Here is a 13,025-nt window from a genome sequence, read left to right as displayed (position 1 = left end):
TTTCCTTTCTTACCGAACCTAACTACTCCTTTCCAAGGAGAAACTTTCAAGAGTACCTTGTCTTCGACTTGAAACTCTAGCGGCTTACGTCGGTTGTCTGCATAACTTTTCTGACGATCTCTAGCCGTCTTTAATCTTTCCTTGATTTGAGTTATCTTGTCAGTGGTCTCTTGCACAATCTCAGGACCTGATAATTGGCTTTCTCCTATTTCTGCCCAACAAACCGGAGTTCTACACTTGCGTCTATACAGTGCTTCGAACGGGGCAGCTTCGATACTTGAATGATAACTATTGTTATAGGAGAATTCAATTAAGGGTAGATGATCATCCCAGTTTCCACCAAAATCTATTACACATGCCCTGAGCATGTCTTCCAAGGTTTGAATCGTCCTTTCACTTTGTCCGTCTGTTTGGGGATGATATATACTGTACTTAAATTTAATCGTGTCCCCATGGCTTCTTGGAAACTTGTCCTGAAATCTGAAGTGAAACGACTATCCCTATCTGATATAATGGAGAGTGGAACTCCATGTAAGGATACTACTTCATCTACGTATAGTTTTGCTAACCTTTCCATGCTGAAAGTTTCTTTCATGGGTAGAAAATGAGCTGATTTGGTTAATCGATCCACGATTACCCAAATCGCATCATTACCTTTTTTGGTTTTGGGCAACTTGGTAAAAAAATCCATAGTTATTAGTTCCCATTTCCAAACAAGCATTTCTAATTGTTGGAGTAACCCTGAAGGTTTCTGGTGTTCTGCCTTAACTTGCGAACAAGTTAGACACTTAGATACATATCTAGCTATGTCCTTTTTCATTCCTATCCACCAGAAATTATTTCTTAGGTCTTGGTACATCTTATTGTTTCATGGGTGCATGGTATACCTAGATTTATGGGCTTCCTCTAAAATCTTATCTCTTAAATTTCCTTGTCTAGGTACCCATATCCTTTTCTTGTGAAATCTCCAAATTCCATCGGTGCCTTGCTCTAGCTCTTTTATATTTCCTTTCATTCCTTCAGCATCGTCCTTGATTGCTGTTTCTTGAACATTCTTTAGTTGTTCCATTAAATCTACTTGAAGATTGAATCTAAGAGCACGAACTCGCCTTTGCTTTTCATGATACTTACGACTGAGAGCATCCGCGACTACATTTGCTTTTCCCTCGTGATATTGAATATCATAGTCGTAGTCACTTAGAATTTCCATCCATCTTCTTTGTCTCATGTTTAATTCTTTTTGCCCAAATATGTATTTTAAACTTTTATGATACGTATAAACGGTAAACTTACTTCCATACAGATAATGTCTCCAAATTTTGAGGGCAAAAATTATTGATCCTAACTCTAAATCACGAGTCGTATAATTTTCCTCGTGCTTCTTCAATTGCCTTGAGGCATACGCAATAAACTTCTTGCGTTGCATTAGCACACATCCTAATCCTAATTTAGAAGCATCACAGTAAACTTCAAAATCTTCAGTTCCTTCTGGTAAGGCAAGAATTGGGGCATTTGTTAACCTTTGTTTTAAAATCTTAAAAACCTCTTCTTGCCTAGGTCCCCACTCAAACTTAACCGCTTTGCAAGTTAGCTTAGTTAATGGTACAGCTATCTTAGAAAAATCCTTAATGAATCGCCTATAGTACCCAGCTAATCCTAGAAAACTTCTAACTTCCATAACTGATTTTGGGACCTTCCATTTGGTGATTGCTTCTATTTTGGAAGGATCTACGTGAATACCTTCGTGATTCACCATGTGTCCTAATAATTGCACCTCCTGGAGCCAAAATTCGCACTTCGAGAATTTGGCATAAAGCTTCTCCTTTCTTAACAAAGTTAAGAGGGCATGTAGATGTTCACAGTGCTCGTCCTGACTTTTGGAATAAATAAGTATGTCATCGATGAAGACAATTACAAATTTATCCAAATACGGTTTACAGATCCTATTCATCATGTCCATAAATGCTGCAGGAGCATTTGTTAACCCAAAGGGCATGACTGTAAACTCGTAATGACCATACCTAGTTCTGAAAGCAGTTTTAGGTATGTCCTCATCTTGTACCTTCAATTGATGGTATCCGGAGCGTAAATCTATCTTAGAGAAATATCTAGCTCCCTGAAGTTGATCAAAAAGATCATCGATCCTAGGTAATGGGTATCGATTCTTAATTGTAACTTTATTTAATTCCCTATAATCGATACACATTCGCATCGAACCATCTTTCTTTTTCACAAACAACACCGGTGCTCCCTAAGGGGATGAACTAGGTTGTATAAATCATTTGCTTAGTAATTCATCTAACTGTTTTTTCAATTCTAACATTTCGGTGGGTGCTAACCGATAAGGTGCTTTAGCTATCGGTGTAGTTCCAGGAATTAGATGAATTCTAAATTCTACTTCCCTATCGGGTGGTAATCCAGGTAGTTCTTCGGGGAATACATCCAAGTATTCTGATACTACTGGAATGTCCTTAAGTTCTTTACTTTTGGTATTAACAAGTACCAAAACCAGGTATGCTATTCCCTGCTTTCTGGAATAACTGGCCACTTTCATTACTGAAATGAATTTCATTGGCTTTCGTGGCTTGTCCCCTACAACCACAATTATTTCTCCTGATGGCGCACGAATTTCTATGGAATTCTTTTCACAAAGGATTCGAGCATGGTTGGATACTAATCAATCCATTCCTAACACAACATCGAATCCAGCTAGGTTCATGGGTAACAGGGTTGCAGAAAATTTATAACCTAAAAGTTTTATTTTACCTTCCTGCAAGACTCGATCTATGTTAACAGAGTTACCGTCGGCTGTTTCTACTGTATAAATCAGCCTAAGTTTAGTTAAAGGTAACTTAAGAGCTTGGCAGAACGAAGTATTTATAAAACTTTGGTTTGCACCAGAGTCAAATAATACTTTCGCATTAACATTGTGAACTAGAAACGTACCCGCTATCACATCCGGAATCAGATCCGCTTCTTGTGTAGTCAACTGAAAGGCTCTTGCATTTTTCTTGGTAGTTCCCTCTGCAGGTTTAGCCTTATTGTCAGCTGGTTTGACCAGTTTAGGGCAGTCTGGTCTAAAATGTCCAGCTGCTCCACAGTTGAAGCAGATCGTTGATTTCTTCCTCCTGCAATCTTCTTCTTGATGCCCTGGAATTTTACAGAAATTGCAATACCCTCTGCATTTTCCAGAATGCTTTCTTTTGCAAATCCTGCAGAATGGGATAGTGGAGGATTGCCCAGTTCCTCTTTTCCTGAAGTTGTTACTAGCATTACTCCCTCGGTACCCTTGGGAAATTTTCTGGGCCAGATCCTTCTTTCTGTTTTCTTCTCGCGTGCGTACCAGTTCATCTGTCAAAGTATTGGCTAATTCTACCGCATCATCAATTATGCGAGGTCTGGCAGCTTTGACGATATTACGAATCTCGCTAATCAAACCCCAAATATAGCAAGAAATAAGTACTGGCTCTGGCGAAGCCAGAGTTGGCACGATCCTAGCATACTCGAAAAATTTCAAAGTATAACCTCGAGAGTTAACATCCACCATTCGGTGGCTCAGGAACTTGTTTGCCATTTGTTCTTTCTCATATTCAAGACAAAATTTTCTTTCCACCATTTGTCTGAATTCTTCCCAACTCATAGCATAGGCCAAGTCACTTCCCTTGGCTTGCAGTATCGTATTCCACCATTCTAATGCCTCTTCCTTAAAAAGGTGAGAAGCATACATAACTTTATCTTCTTCTACACATTTACTTATTTTAATTACGGCTTCTGTTTTCTCTAACCAATGCAGTGCGGCGGTCGCCCCTTTAGTGCCTGCAAATTCCGCTGGTTTACAGGCAAGAAATTCCTTGTAAGTGCAACCAGGTGTTGCAGCTTTCATTCTTTTGAGTATTGGGGCCTGAATTAAATTGTCATCATTGCCTCCTCCGTTAACACTATTACTGAAATTATTGTCGCGCGTACGTTTACTATGGTGAGCTTGTGAAGGCTCAACAGGATTTTTAACCGCAGCGACGATTGCCGGAATAGCATTAACTATTCCCTGAGCGACAATGTTTTCTATATCTTGTTGATCTAGGAAGTGTTCCTCGTTATGATTTTCCGATTGATTAACTTCATTAACCGGTTCATTCATAGCGTGTTCCATCTGATAACTAACAATATATCTAAATAAGTTATTGGTACGAATAAATATAACCAAATGCAATTAAAGTAATCGCACGAAATCACATTAAACACGTATAGCTAAAATAGTCGACTTTTATTTATATATATGTCTATTACAACTTACAACGGAAAAATAAAATATACTAGGTTTATGCATTTTAATCTAGCTAGGGACATTCTACTCGGCATACTTTTATTTTATTTCTTTTTACTAGAGTTTCTGGTGTATAGATGATATAGGTGCTAGTACTAGATAAAGGTGTTGAGATCTAACTTTATTGGTTGGTCTAGGTTTGGCAGTTTACTTAATTAGAGGTTGGCATTTATTGCTGTAGTAGCTAACATATAAAGATCTGCCCATTTTTCATCTAATTCGTCTTCCCATGGGGGTTTATTACTTATTTCCTGAGTTTCCTTACTAATGATCAGTTCTTTTTCTTAACTTTTTCTAATAATTCAACGTCTTTTCTTAGGGGTAAGTGGTTCCTCAAATTGTGCCTTATGAACAAATATTCTTTCCTTAGTATCTGCTGAATATTTTGAGGAATTTGCTTGAGATGAGGTTCCCTTATCTTTTGGTGAATTATCTAGTTGACGATAGATGTCCGAGATTCTTTGCTTACCCATACTGTAAATTAACAAATAGTCAAATAAAAGAAAGACAGAAACACACAATCACACTAACATGTACAGCCAAAATTGTCGACCTTGCGACTGTCCGATTTTATATATTTTAGTAGTATGCATCCGTACACACTTATTATTTTACAGAAGTTTTATTTTAGTTATTGTAGGTCCCTCTTCGGAGGATGACGAACCTAAACCTTGTTATACAAACCCACTAGCGAGTGCGGAATCCAAGCTAGCAAGCAAACCGGGATGAGACAAGCATAAACACAAACACACAAGGATTCACCGATTAACACCACTGTATTAATACGAATGAAGGTTCCGGTTACAAGCACAATGTTTACAAATCTAACTTGCAAACTCTCTAGTGTGTGTGTGTGTTTTGATAGAATGCTCTCAAACTCTCTCTATGTGTGCATCTATCTCACAAGCCTCTCAAGTCCCCTCTAACACAACACACTTCATGGATATTTATACCCATACACAGCAGGTCTGGTCTAAGGATTAGACAGATTGTCCGAAGGACCATCTGTCGACCACAATGGCCATCGAAGGATCCATATATACTTCGAAGGATAGCATATCCTTCGAAGTCCATCAGTATCCTTCGTGGTTTATCTTTCGAGCCAATCGAAGGATAGACATAATCCTTCGATTGCTCATCCTTCGACTCAGACACTTCACAAACATATCTCTAACTGTTGGGCCAAGTCAAACCAGGAGGACGGTTGACTTGGTCAACTTACAGGACTGACAAAGACATCGTTTACATATAGACCGAATACAGACAAAGTACAGACATAAGTGCATCAACAAACTCCCCCTTGGCTGTAGCTTTGTCTTTATCTTCTATAATTGTAGACTCGTCTCGAACTTCGATGGTCTTTGGTCTTCGAATTCTCAAAACTCTGATGTCCTTTCAAGTCTTCAATGTCGGAGGATCTTCAAAGTCTTCACGTCTTGAAAGCAGAAAGTGTATCAACAAACTTCCCGTATCATGTAGGAAGTGTGTTAACAAACTCCCCCTTAACATAAGCTCCCCCTTGGGTTATGCTCGTGAAATACTTTATCTTTATGAAGTGAGATCCTTGTGGTGTTGATGATGGTCAGCGGCAACTCGATCATCTTCATCACTTGAGTGCCTTCACATCGTGTCTTCATTCCGAAGCTTGTCATCGACCATGTTCTCCTTGCCTTTAGAATCTGCACATGCAAGAAATCTAAACGCGTAATGAGAACAACTGCTTGGAATATAGTTACCATAAATAAATGACACACTCATGACCATGTCACAATCAAACACCGTCCGACAGTTTGAAAGTTTTTCAAATTTGACACTTTTAGCCTTTAACTTTCAAAAACTTGCAAATTTCGACCGTTTATGAAGATTTAGTCAATTCGGTTTTCGTTCAGGTTTCAGGTAACGAAGACTCGAGTTCCAACATCGTACGATCGAAAATAAAGTAGAAATAAAATCTTTTTGGCTTTTTGAATTTTTCAAATGTAAAGACAGAAAGCAGTAAATAAATATATACAGACAATCTTTTTGCGAGTTTCGAGGGTAAGAGAATCATATCAGTGTACGGTCACGCCAAAACGCTCTTTTTGTTCAGTTAGTTAACATTAAGATAAGCATCCTATAACAATTATCGGTATTGTTGTCCACTTAAGCTCAACTTATCAGATGTAATCATGTTTAGGAGATACGTTAATGTATGATTTATACTTACCGACCGGTGTTCATCCACTTCACGACACATTCCCGTATCAAGGTATGCACGCGATTCATCATACTGGGGAGTATACCGTTTATCATCCGTTTTTAACGTATATATATTTACAATGTGAACAAGTCACTTATTTGAATTTGAAAACAAGCCCTATGTGATAGAATCACTTATTGATGAGGAACTTGATTTTCATATGCATGAGGGCACAGGAGCAAGTCCGTGAACAGGTCAGTACTTTCGTACAGCAGAGAGACGAACTTGACTCCCGGATAATGTGATATTTTATCACTTATTTGATATGGACATGTGATTGTTTATCACTTATTGAGGTCGAATGCAGTATGCAATATGTACACGTATGTATAGTATCATGGAAGATCTTAGACTTAGTCTATTTATAGAAGCAACCATGATACCCAGATGATAAGCAGCATAAAGACCGAATATCTCAGAACCTCGGCAATCTATCAAACGAAATTTCGGTACTAAGACCATATGCCAATGAATGGTTCCCACCTGGTCTTCAGTCGGTTTAAGATTTATATCACCCTGCACACTTTAAAATGATTGTGAGCCTACCGATACATCTTATATAGAGCTGCTTATCGTTTTTCATTTAGGGTTTAAAGAGGTTTGGATAGACCACTGATGTACTATCATTTTCTCTTTTGCTCGCCAGGAAACTCATTTTTGATTTTCTATTGTTTTTGTGTTTTTGAAATTTTTCGATGTTTTTGGATTTTCATATTTTTGGATTTACTCCCCCTAAAATCAAGAAACTAAGACAAATTTAAAAACACAAAGGTATTTACAAAAATGATTTTCCGATGTTGGTTTTACTCTTGCTTGACCTTAATGCCGGTTACCCAAATTAAGTTTTCATCAGAAAAGATTAATCGAATTTTGGGAAAATCAGTTGGCACGTCGGTAAGCGGTGCGGACCATAACAACATTGACGAGTTTCATAAAGAAACAATCACGTGTGAGGTGATATTCGAGATCAACGTGTCAGGCCAAAGAGTGCTATACAAGACGATATAATTCAAATATCAGCCTAAACATCAACAAGTATAGGAGAAATTAGAAATTTAAAAACCGTATACTGCAACTGCTTCGTGCATTGCAAGGAATCTGAGCACTCTCCCAAACTGGACATCCACTGGATGTGGACTTCAAAGTCGATTTTGTAGCTACTGAAAAATCTCTTCACAGCAACACGATCAAAAACCTTTGGTTCCGGCTGGTCTTCCACATTGCACCAGCAAAAGGTCTTTGTCTTTCTCTTTCAGAAGCGGTGTGCGGATGTTCAATCTACACCACGACATCTGCACATCATTCATTGTATTCTTTCCTGAGAACCTGATTAAAAACTATAGCAACCAAATTTTGGCGCGTTCTTCATCTGGTCGAATTTTGCAACTTCATTCAACCACGTTCTTCTTCTTTCTCTTTTTCTTTCCACTCTCTCTCCATCAATGGCAACAACATTCTCCTAGATGTATCAATATTTCGGAGTCTATGTCGCCAATCTTGTGCATGGACGCTCCACTATCAACAATCTTAGGACTATCAATAGTTCCTCCTGGAACATCCTGCACACTCATTCAGAGATTAGTTGGAGAGGGGGACCCAAGCCTTCACAGACTTGGGTCGTCCGTCATCATCGAGAATTGTAACATCCATTTCCCGATGATTCGGAATTGATGTAGCTCCCCCTGAAACAGTTACCGGTTTTGGTATCCAAATCTCTTTCTGTTTTTCATGTTTAACATCTGATTTAATAGATTTTGTTTGGATAACCTCCGGTTTCAAAGCCTTTTCAACTTCTTTTCTTTGTTTCTTTTTCTGTTTCTTTTCTCGTTGTTTAACAAGACGAGGGTCCTGTTTTGGTGAAACAGATCTTTTATGGTAATTGTTACCATGGGGGGCTTCAATTTTTGACTTTCTCTTGGTGAGATATGGACAATTCTTAATGATGTGACCATACTCACAGCATTCAAAGCATGATCTCCGCTCAACAAACCTCGGAGTATCATAACTGTAATAGCTGGATGATGAACTTCGTGATCTTGAGGTACTTGGTCCTACATCACAACCGTTTGTGTGTTGTGTATAGTTGTTTTGACTGTTTCTTTTCAAAATTTTACTTTGTTTAACAAAATCCTTATTGGATTTGCCTTTGAAAGTATCAATTTTATCAGTCCCTTTTGATTTCACGAAGTTTATCTTCCGATCCTTTTTCTTGTTTTCGCCCTGTTTGCCTTTTCTATTCTCTTGGGCGGCATGATTTTGTTCACGGGGATCATCAACCTTTTCTTTCAACTTATGAAGATATGGACAATTTCGAATTATATGTCCAATTGTACCACATTCAAAACAATATCTTCGTTCAACAATTCCCGAAGCATCATGTGATCGTCTTGCGGACGATGATGAACTTTGTGATCCCGAGGTACTAGGTTTTGAACAGTTTGGATCATTTCTTTTCAACACTGTTGCTTGTTTAACAAAATCTAAGTTAGATTTGTTCTCAAAAGTTTCGATTTTGTCCGTTCCCTTAGATTTCACAAAGTTCACATTCTTGTTTTTCTTTTGGGTCTGTTTCTTCTGACCCTGAGTCGGTGCCTTTCCCTTAGATTTGGTATGATTTGGCTGCCTCTTTTCTGTTGGTAATTTTTGATTTCCATATTGTTTTCGAATTTCGGCCTTTGGAATAGGAGGACACTGTGTAACTGTAACATGTGGTCCTGCCTTTCCCAAAAACTTACTTGTCGACTTTTCAAAGACTTCACTTATTAAAGATTGATTAACATTCTTGATAGGAAAATCTTTGTCAGAGTAGATTTTATCATCACCAACAAGAGTGTACAGCAAACTCACACTCTCCGACTCTTTCTCAGCAGTGGACTCGATCGCAACAGTCTTAGCGGGTTTTGCAGGAGGATCACATAGAATGTAATTCTCGAGAGGTATGTCCTCATCCTTTACCACCGCATCAGACTTTGCTGTGACAGCATCATCAGATTCATTATCAGAAGAATCAGCATCCTCAATGATGGGAGGACTCTGTTCCTTAGCACACGATGAATTGTTCACAATCTCAGACTCAGATTGCCCTGAGGATGATGTACCAGTTGTGAACCCGAGGCCTACTGCAAAGTCATCAAGACAGAGTGGCACTGTAGGTTCAAAACGGGGCATATCCTCGTCATTAGGCAACTTGGAGTAGTTATGATTCATTGGTGGAGGACATGATTTGTATCCTACACCAATGTACTTTTCATCCTTCTTTTTCTTTTGAACATCAATAATGTGATCCAATACATAGCGGGAATTGGAATAGCTTTCCAATTTCTGCTTGATTGTTTCACATTCACACCTGACTGTGGCTAACTCTACCATCTGTTGTTCAATTGTGTCAATTAAATTATTATTAGCATGTTGTTTTCTCAAAACAGCTTTTTGAAGTTCAGAAACATCATATTTTAATGACGCAATTGTTGCTTTAAACTCTTTTTCATTTCTTGTTAAAAACAAGTTAGCCTCAGTTGCTTTAGACAGATCAACAATCAATTCTTGATTGTGTTTGTGTGTGATGTCAAAAACACTGTCCTTTTCTGCATATTCTAGACATTTAGCACATTCAACAACAGCAGAAATAGAATCAGGTTTAGAATCACATACCTGACTGGAATCACTCTCAGGTGTTGGCTTTTCTGCATTAGAATTAATAACCTTCCTTGATGATTCACATTCAGATCCATCCTCGCTTGAACTTGAAGTTGTATCACCCTCAACTGAAGTTGAAACATCTTTATCTGAACTTCTGTCATGTTCAGAACTGTCATCATTTCCCGAGGATTCACCATTGCTTGCATCTTTGACAATTTCAGCATACAACGCCGATTTTGTCTGACTACTGTTCTTTGGATCAAGAGATGATGGTTCTACAGTAGAACGATGGTGTTGTAAACCAACTGGGGTTAATGGATTTCCAGACAAGTCTGTGGTTGGAGCCGACTTTACAGGAACTTGTATTGGATTGCCAAACCAATCTGTTGTTATTTTCGGTTCACTTTGCCTTTGATTTGTAACTGATGCCCACTGATTTGCAGATATCATGGCAGCTGAACGTGGGGCAATAGCCTGTATCCAAGCATTCCTGAAATCTATTTCAGATTGATAAGCAAATGATTGCGTATCAGATGATTGCGGAGCCAAGGATGTTGTAGTCCACGCGGATGGATCCCATTGACCGTTTGTTCCCATTTCTGCAGTAATTCGAGATGGTGTGGGAGATTCGGCCCTTGATGGAGATAAAATTTGTACACGTGTATTTTCCACTGTCGAAGGATCAACCGAAAAATCACACGAAAGACAAACACCAAACCGGTCTCGAAAGATGATATTTCGTAAGTTGATACAAACGAAAATAAAAATGATTAGCAGATCTTGGGCTTTGGTGATATTTCGTGAAGACTTTGAAGATCCTCCGACATTGAAGACTTGAAAGGACATCAGAGTTTTGAGAACTCGAAGACCAAAGACCATCGAAGTTCGAGACGAGTCTACAACTATAGAAGATAAAGACAAAGCTACAGCATACATATCCTTCGAAGTCCATCAGTATCCTTCGTGGTTTATCTTTCGAGCCAATCGAAGGATAGACATAGTCCTTCGATTGCTCATCCTTCGACTCAGACACTTCACAAACATATTTCTAACTGTTGACTGAGTCAAACCAGGAGGACGGTTGACTTGGTCAACTTACAAGACTGACAAGGACATCGTTTACATATAGACCGGATACAGACAAAGTACAGACACAAGTGCATCAACAGTTATTTTACAAGATTATATTATCTATTATTTTATTATTATTAAACAACACACCACCACACACTTTCCCCGTCAGTTGGTATTTTAGAAACGACGTTCCCTCTCGTCGTACTTCCAGGAGATCTGCTCTCCCACTTCTCGAATCCTATTTCCGGCATCCACCAACTCCTCGCCATAATGGCGGAGTTCAGCCAAATTTTCATTGCTCATTGGTGGGTTCGGTGTAGGTTCCGGGTCGAACTGAGGGAAAAGGGTATTAGGATTATTCATTAGGTTTTGAAATTGCCAGTCGGTGGTCCCCCATTCTTCTAGTGCTCCTGCTAGAGGTCTAGGGTGAACAATGGGGTCTGGAATGGCAGGTTCTAGGTTAACAGGAAGTAGGGCTTCAGCTGGGTAATTAAAGAGAGTTTCATCGGCAGGTCCGATGATGTCGCCAAGTGCCAATTTACGGTCCAATTCTTCCTCCCAGGATAGCATTCCCTGGGTTTGCTTGGAACTCTCCCCAGTCTCTATTCCTTTTCCCTTATCTTTTGGGTCTTCCTTTTTGATAGTTTTCTATGTTGCTGGTTTTTTTCTGCGTACACGCCTCCAACCTACAAACCTCCGCCTCTTTTTCACTACTTTCGGTTTTCCTGGGGTTGGGCTTTGAACACCATAGGCTCCTTGATATCCGCCTGGTACCCCGTAGTAGTACTAGTGGTATCCATATCTATGCTATGGATAGAAAAATTTTGAAGGGCTTCTGATAGTTCATTCATGCTGTTGGCACACACGAAGACGCACACAACCCTAAGTTAAAATTTTGCAAAGTAAAAGTTTCACAAAATCACAGAATGGCAATAAGATAAATTTAAGTATTTAAGAATACTTAATTGGCTTTGAATCAGTGGCTCTGATACCACCTTTTTCTGTCACGACCCCCGTCCTGGTTTTACCCGGTCCAGGAGTCGCGGGACAGAAAAACCCGTGGTATTTATTATTGATTTGGCAGCGGAAGATTTTAACAGGATCTTTTAAACTTGAAAATGCCCGATTATTTTATTTCATCACTTGGGATGACCCAGTAATTTACAATAGAGGAATTTCCCGAGGAAATTCCCTGATTTACAAAACATGTTTATTTATTTGACTGAGCCACCACTTCAAGCTTGATTAGTGCTCCGTAGCACTTTTCTTGATTTACATGAGGTCGCCTGTAACATGTTTTAAAAATATTTTTGTCAGCGGAGAAATACTGGTGAATCATTCTAATTTAATAAAACGACACATAGTTATTAATTACAGCATAAGAGCGATTACAATGGCCTTATCTTATTTTTATCTGGCGCCGTGTCACAGCCATGTGACGATGGTCATAACACTATTGGGTCCTTTCACCCAACTAGTGATGATTATCACTGTTAGGATTGATTAGCCTAACTGTGAGAAGAAGATAGTTGTAAAGGAAGAAAAGATTCGCAAGGTTTTGAAGCTGAAAGATAACGCACAAGATCCGATCAGCTTGAGCAAGGACGATATTTTGGATGGTTTTCGTGGCATGGGATAAGCAGGAGACTTCAGACAAAAGAAAGAGATTGGAGATTCATAGTTCACGAAATTTCCATGACCTTAGCTCATCGTAAGGGTGGTTTTGATGGCCTGAACCTGGAGTGGTCG

Source organism: Helianthus annuus, chromosome 2 (genome assembly GCF_002127325.2).
Source record: "Helianthus annuus cultivar XRQ/B chromosome 2, HanXRQr2.0-SUNRISE, whole genome shotgun sequence".
NCBI classification, from domain to species: domain Eukaryota; kingdom Viridiplantae; phylum Streptophyta; class Magnoliopsida; order Asterales; family Asteraceae; genus Helianthus; species Helianthus annuus.
The sequence above is the reverse complement of the archived record's forward strand: the minus strand, read 5'-3'. Positions refer to the sequence as shown.